This window comes from Triticum aestivum, chromosome 7B (assembly GCF_018294505.1).
Source record: "Triticum aestivum cultivar Chinese Spring chromosome 7B, IWGSC CS RefSeq v2.1, whole genome shotgun sequence".
NCBI classification, from domain to species: Eukaryota; Viridiplantae; Streptophyta; class Magnoliopsida; order Poales; family Poaceae; genus Triticum; species Triticum aestivum.
In genome coordinates, this window is record NC_057813.1 from 300,737,040 (window position 1) to 300,748,932 (window position 11,893).

At 40.7% G+C, this 11,893-nt stretch overlaps 1 pseudogene; it reads right to left on the minus strand.

Moving 5' to 3' along the window:
• Nucleotides 1-2,787: 2,787 nt before the first annotated feature.
• LOC123157919 (uncharacterized) lies at nt 2,788-9,698 on the minus strand (annotated as a pseudogene).
• Between the last annotated feature and the right edge of the window lie 2,195 nt (nt 9,699-11,893).

The window sequence follows — 11,893 nt, forward strand, 5'->3', positions numbered from 1 at the left end:
AAGACGAAATGTCTTGTCGACTTTTAAGGCCCATAAGAGGTAATCTTCAAGATCGGTGCTACCGGAGAACTTAGGCATGTTGAACTTGAGCTTGTCATAACATTACTCTTCACTATAATGGTTGCGATGGCGATGTCGCTCTTTTCTTGGAGGGGGGGTCCTCAACCTCTTCTTCCGTGATAGCCCAAGGCCGAGATCTCCACTATTTCAGATATGTTCTTGCTTTGATGTTATGTGATGTTCGTTTTGTTTTATTTTGCATCATGCATCGTCTCATTAATCTTGTTGTGCTTGTTCTATTTTACTTGTTCGTGCGTGTGTGGAACTTCTTCTCTTGATCCTTCTATCAATCCAATTGCTCAACTTCAACTTGGTTTCACCCAAGCTTCAAATCCCATGATCATTGCAAAGCCCTTCTCTAGTTCCTTTTTCTAAAGCTATCCATTTCATTCCAAATGACATTTTTCATGCCCCTGAAAAAAGGTTCACTTATTTTATAAATCCCTATTTATTGCCAAGAACCTTTCCCTCCAATTTTCAGGTCATTTGGAATTGTTTTGATTGGGCTAAGGATTTATTCAAGCTTGAATTATTTTCAAACTTGTTTGAATTTGTAGTCTCTGAAAATTGCCAGAGCGTTTAATTAAAACAGTGCACATTTCCAGGACTCTGGGATATCTTGTTATCTCTCCACTCCTTTTCCTAAACCCCCTGTTAGTTTTCTTCAAAATTTTTGTATGTTGAAAATAGAAAAGAAGAAGGAAACCTTACTAGAGCCCAGCCAAGCCGGAGCCCAGGCCAGCTGGACCTCTCGCTCTCTCTTCCCTAGTTAATCCCACACATGCACCAAGCCAGCCCCGCCTGCCATCCTCTCCCTTCTCTCCTTTTTCTTCCACCTCGGCAGCACCCCTCTCTCATAGTAAAACTCTGAGAGAGAAGGGCACAAGGCCACCGTGGTCGCACGCCCGCGCCATCCACACCTTCCAGCCTCCTATAAAGCAACCCCACGACCCCCTAGGGTTTCCTTTTCACATTCCTTCCTTCCTCCGTGCCACCGCCACTCCAGGTAGGTCGCCCATGCTTCATTGATGCCAGGCCAAGGAGAGCCCGAGCTCTTCTCGGGCGTGAGGATCCTTCCCTTCGCTACCCTCTACTTCAGCGGGGAGTCGCGCAACCCTCAGGCTTTGTTTGGTAGAAGGGGATTGGAGAGGTTTGGGGAGGAAGGGATTCCAGGTGATTGGGTGAATCCCTTCCTTCCACCCAATCCCCTCAAAAACCTTTGAATCCACAAAACCCCTCATCAACAATCCTCTTTGTCTAAAATTTCTGTTTGGTAGGCAGGGTTTATCATATAGACATAACATGGTGTAGAACATTTAAAAATTCAATCTTTACAATGCATGTAACTAACTCCCCTTATATCTTTGCTACAGAATTGTAAAGGTCACCAAAAAATATGAGACAAAGTTGCTACACGGGAATGATTTACAAAAGTTTTTCCTAGCAGCAACATAATTTTGCATGACTTGAAATTAATATCTCATCACAACAACAACAACATAATTTATCATAATAACATGACTTCGAATCCGAAATCCCAGCAATCATAATTTATCATAACATCATGATATTTCACGGCAATAACAATTCACACAACCACCACATAATTTTACAACAAAGATAAAACTTGCTACAAACTATAAAATCTCAAGATGGCGGTAATTTGTTCACTCTAACAAGAGTCCACGCGGCAGGTCTTTGTCAAAATAAGAACATATCAAAGTTGATAACTCCACTTCGTTTGCATAGAACAAGGGGGGGAAAGCTTAAATAAAAGCTCAATAGCTATAATTAGTACATCTGAGTAGCTATAACTAGCAAGCCACTTGAATAATGATTAACATGATCAGGTGCCACACTAATTTTGTAACACGATCAGGTGGCACACAAATTCTGTAACATGATTAGGTGCCAAACTAATAATCATCTCAGATAGCTTGCTTCAACGCTAATTTTTAAGTCTAGAGCACAAACACACGTGAAAATATAAGAAGTAACTGCGTGAAAAAGTAAATAAAGATGGACAGAGAAAAATGATAGATGAGTGAGTATCCATGTAGCATGGACAGATATACTAGCATGTAGACATCTAATGCATGGCTCCCACACTTCGGACTGCTTCATTTTAGTTGTACTTATCACTGGCTAGACAACGGCAGCTAAACTGATATGCATTTTAAATAGACTGAACCAAAAGTGAACAGTGATATACTAAAAGGAATAACTGAAGAAAGACTGAACCATCCCTTTTAGTCTAGTCTGAGTAGAACTAGGTTCAGAACCAAGGTTTCCCAAGAGATGCACCACATCATTACTATATTTCAAATCAGTTAGAAAGGCATCGCTATTACAAGTTAGCAAGGTCAATTACATAGATTTGTGTGAGAACACAAACACAATTAGCGTATCAACTTAATAGGGAGGTACATAGACAGAAACTAGTCATCTATATTTGAGTTACAGGGAACTGGTTCTCCCATGTAACAGAAACTAAAACCAGTTAAACTAAATGAGGCAACACTGAAGCATCACGAAACAACAAAATATTACTAACGAATCAACCCACCGAATGATTTATTGTATGTATTGGACATGGCATACTATTAGGTTGTTTTCTTTGTATGCATGCAAAAGAAGGCACTTAAAATCAAGAGATAAACATAAAGCTCTCTTTGTTGTGATACTACTGGAAATGCAAAGAAGAAGGGGATGTAGAAGATTGTTACCTTAGATACGTTGAGACAACTCTGCCATTTTGCTCCGAAGAAACACAACAACACTCTCTTCATCTTAAGTGGCAGAATTGAGAAAAATATCACTATTCTCAACACTTTTGAAGACTTTGTAGGCAGTAGCTCTTTCATCGCGGCGGATGCTTTCCATCTTATGCAAAACATCAATGCACTTGCTGATGGAGAACTCATGTGCATTTTTTGACCCAGCCAACAGAGCAGATTCCTCCTCCACTTGCTTCCTCTTGATCTCCACATACTGTGCCATTACTTCCACCATTGGATCATCATGCTTCTTACCCTTCTTTGATTCCTTCACGTGTTTGTTATTTGAAGCAGCAGGGCCACCTCTTTGTGTCGCATCTCTTGGCTCATCACTTTGAATAGCATCTCTTCGACCATCACTTTGTGTAGCATCTCTGGGCTCATCACTTTGAGCAGCATCTCTTGGATTATCATACATGTGCACATCATCATCGTATTGATTCAGGTCAAAAGAGAAGGCAAACTGCTCTCTTTCAACTTTGGGATCACCATCACTGACTTGTGTAACCTCAATTGATGTGAAATTAAAGTTGCTTTCTGCTATATGTGTCCTGCACAAACACCCAAGTTATCATAAGGCCACATAGAAGTGAAAATTCATTATAAAGGTCAAAAAAAGAGAGGAAATGAAAATCCATTCAACCCAGGAACTCACCATCATAGAGATCACCAAGCTTATCGTAGAGGGGAAATGGTTTATTCTAGAACTTAGCTATTTCTGGCCATGACTGTATATGAAAGAAATGATTTATCAAACCTAGATTACTTGAAAACAATATTGATTACAAAAGCATGGAATACAAGTCATCAAGTTTTGCAAAGACAAAATGCACTACACTAGAACTTACAGTCATCAGGTTTTGCCAAAGATGTCTGTCTGCATCTATCATGTGTGTAAGATAGTTCCAACTGACACCACTCTGTTTGTGGGCATCCTTAATAAGTTTGTATTGAGCTTTCAAGTCTTTCTGTTTTTCCTGAATCTGTGGCTTTGTAAAATTTGTGTGGCCATATCTTTCATGAAATAAATCTGCCATCCTATTCCAAGCTTCAGTTGACCAACCATTTTGTCCCCTATAGTACGGAGTGTTGTGCTCCTGAAGTATCTCCACAAAACTCTCATTCCAAAGATGGGTTCCATTTAGCTCTTGGCTTTTTAACTACACCAACACAGATTTACATTGTTCAAACTTAATGCTCAACATGATAAGAGGAGTTACTATCATTCAATTTGAAAACAAATAGTGGTAAACTATCATGGGCTAGCTAATATTCAAGATGGGAAGTATTAATGCAACAAGTATATGCATCTAGAAGATCATGGTGAGCTATCTCTCGAATCTTTTTCATACATCCAACTAGTACATGAATCGGTTTGGTTCATAGCTATATCTGAAATTACAAGCATCGAGTACTACTGAAAATGGTTTGGTACTGATGATTTCAGGGCTCAAGTATGGGACTAATTACAGCGCAACTTCAGTCAGAGACAGTGTTTCTGACACCAAATTACTCATTCTATTAGTTAAAAGCTGTGTAGAATTATACCAAAAAATAAGAGCTTCATAGTAAGTGTGTCCTGTTATAGACTTGTTTCTGCTATAATGCACCACTACATGTAGTACTGAAAGATTAGAGAAACAAATTGTAGTCTCTACATGTAGTGTGAAGACATGAACAATCACAACCATAAAAGCTCCAGCACAAGAATCATCCCTAGGATGATATCATTCACCAAACATAACATCAATCACAGAACTTAATTGGAAAGATCTGAGAAATTGAGATTAAGTAGACCAAATACCTCTTGGAGGCATCGTTTTAATTTTGGGTGATGGCTTCTTCGCACCGTGTGAAGCTTTTTTCCACTTGCTTTCATCAGATTATACTTTGGGGACCCCTTTGGATACATATCTGCATTTCAACACACAATACATTATTAGATGATGAAAACGATAGAAGTTAATTAATTAATATATGTATGTATCGAAGGAAATATGCCCTAGAGGCAATAATAAAGTTGTTATTTTATATTTCCTTATTTCATGATAAATGTTCATTATTCATGCTAGAATTCTATTAACCAGAAACTTGATACATGTGTGGATACATAGACAAAATACCATGTCCCTAGTAAGCCTCTACTAGACTAGCTAGTTGATCAAAGATGGTTAAGTTTCCTAACCATAGACATGTGTTGTCATTTGATAAATAGGATCACATCATTAGGAGAATGATGTGATGGACAAGACCCATTCGTTAGCTTAGCATTATGATCGTTTAGTTTTATTGCTATTGCTTTCTTCCTGTCAAATACATATTCCTCCGACTATGAGATTATGCAACTCCCAGATACCAGAGGAATTCATTGTGTGCTATCAAACGTCACAACATACCTGGGTGATTATAAAGATGCTCTACATGTATCTTTGAAAGTGTTTGTTGGGTTGGCATAGATCGAGAGTAGGATTTGTCACTCTAAGTATCGGAGAGGTATCTCTAGGACCTCTCGGTAATACACATCATAAGAAGACTTGCAAGCAAAGTGACTAATGAGTTAGTTGCAAGATGATGTATTATGGAACGAGTAAAGAGACTTGCCGGTAACAAGATTGAACTAGGTATGAAGATACCGACAATCGAATCTTGGGCAAGTAATATACCGATGGACAAAGGGAATAACGTATGTTGTCATAACGGTTCGACCAATAAAGATCTTCGTAAAATATGTGGGATCCAATATGATCATCCAGGTTCTTCTATTGGTTATTGACCAGAGAGATGTCTCGGTCATGTCTACTTAGTTCTCGAACCCATAGGGTCCGCACACTTAACGTTCGATGACAGTATTGTATTATATGAGTTATGTGATTTGGTGACCGTGTTGTTCAGAGTCCTGGATGAGATCACGGACATGATGAGGAGTCTCGAAATGGTCGAGAAGTAAAGATTGATATATAGGACGATAGTATTCGGACACCAGAAGTGTCCCGGAGGGTACCGGGTACATATCAGGTCACCAGAAAGGAGTTTCAGGCAACCCCGGCAAAGATATGGGCGTAATGGGCCGAGGGAGGGACAAACCAGCCCACAAGGGGCTGGTGTGCCCCTTTCCTTGGCCGCAGGCCCTAGAGGAATGAAAGGAGGGGGCGCCACTCCTCCTACCTTTCCCCCTTGGTGGGAGAAAGGAAAAGGGGGGGCGCCACCTCCTCCTTCCTTCCCCTCATTGCCAAAAGAAGGAAAGAGGGGCGTAGGCCTAGGGCAGGAGCCCAAGTAGGATCCTTCCTACTTGGGGTACCCCTAGGGCTGCTTCTCCCTCCCTCCACCTATATATACATGGGGGGCGCTACACATAGCCTGGACATTACCTTAGCCGTGTGCGGCGCCCCCCTCCACAGTTTATGCCTCCAGTCATATCTTCGTAGTGCTTAGACGAAGCCATGTACGGATCACTTCACCATCACCGTCACCATGTCGTCATGTTGAAGGAAGTCACCTACTACCTTGATGTCTTCCTGGATCAAGAAGGCGAGGGACGTAACCGAGCTGAACGTATGCAGAACTCGGAGGTGTCGTATGTTCGGTACTTGATCGGTCGGAGCTCGAGGAAGTTCGACTACATCAACTGCGTTACCTAACGCTTCCGCTTTCGATCTATGAGGGTACATAGACACACTCTCCCCTTCTCGTTAATATGCATCTCCTAGATAGATCTTGCGTGAGCGTAGGATTTCTTTTGGAATTGCATGCTACGTTCCCCAACATTGGCATCCGAGCCAGGTCTATGCGTAGATGATATGCACGAGTAGAACACAAAGAGTTGTGGGCGGTGATCGTCATACTGCTTACCACCAATGTCTTATTTTGATTCGGCGGTATTGTTGGATGAAGCAGCCCGGACCAACCTTACATGACTGTAGCGACCCGACCTCATACGGTCAAGCCTCTGTGTATTTGTGCCATTCCTGGATCAGTATGCTGGCACACACAGTACATCGATGTATATACCAAAGTGCAATCACATGTATAAATAACGTAAAACAGATATATACCTCATAAGTCTCAGCGGAAACAGTCAAACGGGTGTGGAGTCCCATCAACGCCATTGGTAAGTTGAGTGTAGACCGTAACCCAACAACAAAACTCACTCGTCAGAGAAATTATATGCAACATGAGATGTTGCAGCCATGTAGGTCGGTACATTGAATGTATCGGCAAGATCACTGTAAGAAAAACAGATGATAAAACTATAATATATGCAATATGGCAATGTGGCTACGTGTCTGAGATTTTTGCATAAAAGCTGGTTTTATTTTCCCTACATCAAGGGAATATCAAGAGTCTTCACTACAAAGTTCTCTACTATGACATGGTTCTGACAACCGATGTCTCATAGCCCAAATCATCATAAGTTGCCCACAATTAAGTTATAAGTCCGGTGTTGAGAGTTCCGAGATAGATCCAAGTCCAGATGCTCAAGTTGTCCATAATCGAGGACACGGCTAATCAATTAGGTTTTAACCCTCTGCAGAGGTTTGTACACTTTACCTACAAGATTCGATCCCTCTCTTTACGTTCTTGCACTTCATGATGTTTGAGAACAAGACGACCGAAACATGGTCTTCCAAAGAGTTCCTCTGACCACTGTCTGGTGCTCATCAAATCCTACCACAGTTCTACATCTGCTAGCACTGTCCCAGTCAGAGTCACAACTAAGGTCAACCAAGCCAGAGCCCATAGTGACTTGCGGTTGCATAGGTAAGCTTTCGGGCATGAAGTATTCTTCCGTCTCTTTGAGTCTGGGTGAAGCTTTCAGCAAGATGTCATGGCGCTTCTCCATGTATCCTAGCCATCCACTGGTTTCTCCAGGGTGCCCGTCAACCGCCCTTCACCCAGTAGTGTGTATTGAATTCTTTTCTCGAGTCTTGAAGTCTTGAGGCCTTGAAGATGCAGTCCTTGCAGATTCCATCTTGGAGTTGTTGTCATTGACGTAGAGTCCTCCTTCTTCACACCACTCCCGTGCACTCATACCTAACCCCGTCTACTACAGCATAGCATTAGAACTATATAACGTCCCGGGCTTGGTAACAGGGAGATGGGTTCCTACCTCATGCATTCTACTCAACTACAAGATTCAATAACACTACTGGAGGGATTGTTGAAAGCATGCTACTACATGCAAATAAAACATAGGTATGAAAAACATGGTTAAAGTGAAATTTCCTGGTATTACTTGATGAAGATTATATCGCTCTCGGAGTAAAGACTTGGTAGAACTATTCATCACTCCATTGAAAATCTATATTAAACAGATATAGTATTCATATAAGCAAACATCCTAGCAAACAATTCTAGCACTCAAAATAACAATCAAAACAACAAAGAAACTCGATAATAAAACTCAAACAAATTCCAAAGAAACTTCAAATAAAACTACAAAAGAAAAACTACTAACGAAAGTCTATAACTTTGCTACAAACATCTAATATAGTTTTGCCTAAGTAAAAACTTAATAGCAATTAAAACACTAAACTAATAAGTTAACAGAAAATAAAATTGTAAAACAACTAATTTAATAGGAAGTATTTTTCATAAACTTTAGTAGCAAAAGGAAATAAATAAAAAGCTTATATAAAACTCTAACTATGTCCTATACAAGTTTTCATACAAAACTAACAAAAATAAAACTTTAAAATAAGAATAAAATTGTATACTGTTAAATAACAGAAACAAAACTAAATTTGTCAAAAGTGACAAAAAGAAATAATTTAAGAACAATTAAAACTATAAAGAAAAGGCTAAAATAAAACTAGAACTAAAACAGTATTGTTTTGCCTAAAACTCTAATTTATAATAAACTAAAAATAAATAACTATATGCTACTGGATAGACAAAAAAATAACAAAACCGTAGCAAAAGAATCAATCAAAAGTACTTCGTAAAACTCAAAATATGACCAAATTAGTGATTTGAACAAATTTGAACAAACTCAAATTTAAACTACTCAAATTTTAAAACTAAGTACACAAACAGAAAGTTCAACAAATTTGTGACACAATGCAATTGGAATCACTCAAAAACACTAAATATCCTAAAAGACATAGCAATTCTAAAAACAGAACTAATTTTGTAAAAGGAAAGAAACAGAAAAAGAAAAAAATAACTACCGATCGGACGGTGGCCATGTGGCAGCTAGCTAATGGCTATGGTGTGTGTGTGCTAGGCAGCTGCGGGTGGATGGCCGAACCTTAAGAAAAACTGCGAGCGACGCTAACAGGGAAAACCGAGGTGACTATGTTCGATCTAACCCGGTGTAAAACCGGGGATTAACCGAACTAAGTAAAAAAAACTAACCCTTCGCGATCTAATACTAGCCATTGAAATAGATCGAACGGAGGAGGGATGCGCTGGCGGCTTACAGCGGTGGCTGGTCAAGGTCGACAGCGAGGTGGATCGGGCATCGACGGTGGAAGTGCTTTGGCACTCGTCGGTGGTGTCGGGGAGGTCGGCCGGATGCGGTACTTCACGCCGCTCCCGTAGGTGGTGTTGGTGGAGCTCGGGGATGACGGACAGCGGCAGGGCAATGACGATAGAGCTCGGGGATGACGGACGACGGGAGGGCGATGACGATAGAGCTCGGATGCCCTGTGAACTCCAGCGAGGGCTCACGAACTCGGTGAAGTTTCTGTGGAGGAAGAGGAGGCACAAGGACATGTGAAAATGGAGCTCTACCAGGAGAGTAACCAACCGGAGAAGGAAGAGGCCTCGGGGAGGCTTACTGGCGACATACGCAATGGCAGAGGTAGTTGGCTCCGGCGAGATCCGAAGGACGTGGGCGAGAGCTACGGTGAGGTTTGTCATCGGGGTTAATGGCGGTCGCGAGAGGCGGGTCGAGGGGTTTTATAGGGCATATGTTGTCACAAGGGGGAAGCTCGGGATCATGATCCCGAGGAAATCGGGATACGGCATCGGTTGCACGCGCTCTAGCTTGGGCAAGGGGAGAAGAAGGAGGCGGGGCCACTGGTTAGTGGGAGAGGTGGGCGAGCGAGGGAGCGGACGACCGAAGCGAAATGCTTTGCCCGTGGGGAGTGTGTTGTGGGCCGATTTCGCTGGATGAGCTGGCGGCTGGCACGAGTTTGGCAGGCTAGGTTCCTCTTGTTTTTTTAACACAGACAAAAAAAAAGAAAGAAAGAAGAAACAACAAATAGAAAATAAAGTATCATATAGGAATATGATATATCAAAATTTTCAGAAAAAGATTTCCTAAAACATGGACATATTTTCTAGTCCAAATAATATCAACAAAAATTTAAATAAAGCAAACAGTGCTACTGTTGCAATAAAACCCAATAAAAATCATTTTTAAAATACCAAAATGATTTCAAATTTATTTTTCTCCACTTTTCTTCTGTAGGGAATCATTTTACCCAATTTTCCATGTATTTTATTTTTCGAAAAAAATAATTTGAATAAAATCCAAATAACTCCAAATTGAAAGGGGGCTTCAAAATACTTCCAAATGACTTTCAATTTGATTCTTTTTAACAACCAACTCATATTTCATATAATTTAAGGAAGTCATTTTATGCTATCTCCTGAAAATCATTGAGTTGCATAAAGTTTGTGAATTTGAAATACTTTTAGGTGGAATTCAAATCTTTTTTAATCCCTTTTCATTTCAAATGGAAGAAGTCATGTCATCTTCACTCTGGGGTTTTGTGATGAAATGAATTTGAATTCATGGATATCAAAAGGCAAAGTGAAAGTCTGGGAAAGTCATTTCATTCCCTCTCATTCAACTTTCAAAAAGTTCCATATTGCCCTCAGTTTCACTCAATCATTCACACAACAATCAAACAAACAATCAAAACTATTTACTTAATATAACATTCCAAAATTTAGAATTTTGGGATGTTACGAACCTACCACACTTAAAATGAATCTCGTCCTCGAGATTCAAAGAGGCTAGCAAGAAAAGGTTTGGGTTTGGAGGTCTTCTAGTGAATCCATTAATAATCACGAAGGTCGGGGGTACTACCACACTTAAAAGCAAGGTATGGTTCCGACAAAACTCATGTACTCCAACCTCCTTGTTGACGGTGTTGGTCCTCTCACATCTTCAGTATGACTCCTGCACTAGGGCTCTTCCGTTAGGGGCATAACCTTTTCCTCAACATCCTTTCTCCTTTTTTATCTTTGTAAGGTTCTTCCGGGACTGGGTCTTCTTAGTTGACAGTTCTGTCGCCAACACTAAAAAACTATCGATATCTCATGGTGGCCCATAATTTATGGTTTCTCCTGCAGGAAAAGGGTTTGGGTGGAGTCTCACCGTATAACCTACGATTGGCAACGGTTGCATGTACATGGATCAATCGTCCTACCATTCTAAGGTCTAAACAAGGTATTGGTAACCTTCTCTCTCTACTATGGGTAAGTCTCTCACATTTACCATCCCAAATAGCAAGAGCGAATGATAAGAGTAAGTCGGTATGGTGATCAATCCATTCCGCACCCAGATCATTTCCCTGTATAAGGTTTAGCGAATCTCGTATTTCTAACACTCGGGAAGTCTCACAAGCATTACAAAATTTCTCTTGTCCTCGAACTGGGTTCGAGTAAATCCATGGGTTCTGCAAGCTGCACAAAACATCTATTGTTTCTTCACAACTCTCAGGTTTTGGTATCCTCCTAAGAAACATCTGTTGATCAAATCACAGCTTCCTTCATCACAGTTCCTTCTAAACTTTCCCTGAGGGCTTCTTTCTGTTGCTTGGTAACTTCTTGTACCTTGGGGTAAATGTGGCATTGAGCCGGGTAGTGCGTAGTTCCTTCACACAGGAAGCAAGTAACCTGCCCAGTCAGGCATTATTCGGTTGGGTGGTTCTCCTCACAATGAGGGCATCCATCCTTGTGTTCCTCCTTGGTGTGTCCTAATTCTCCGCAAATCTTGAATTCACATGGCTTCTTCACTTTAGGGCCATATGGTTTCTGGATAAGACGTGACCTTAGTAGAATCACTTGAATTTATCCCAAGCATTTGCTCCATTCCATCCTTG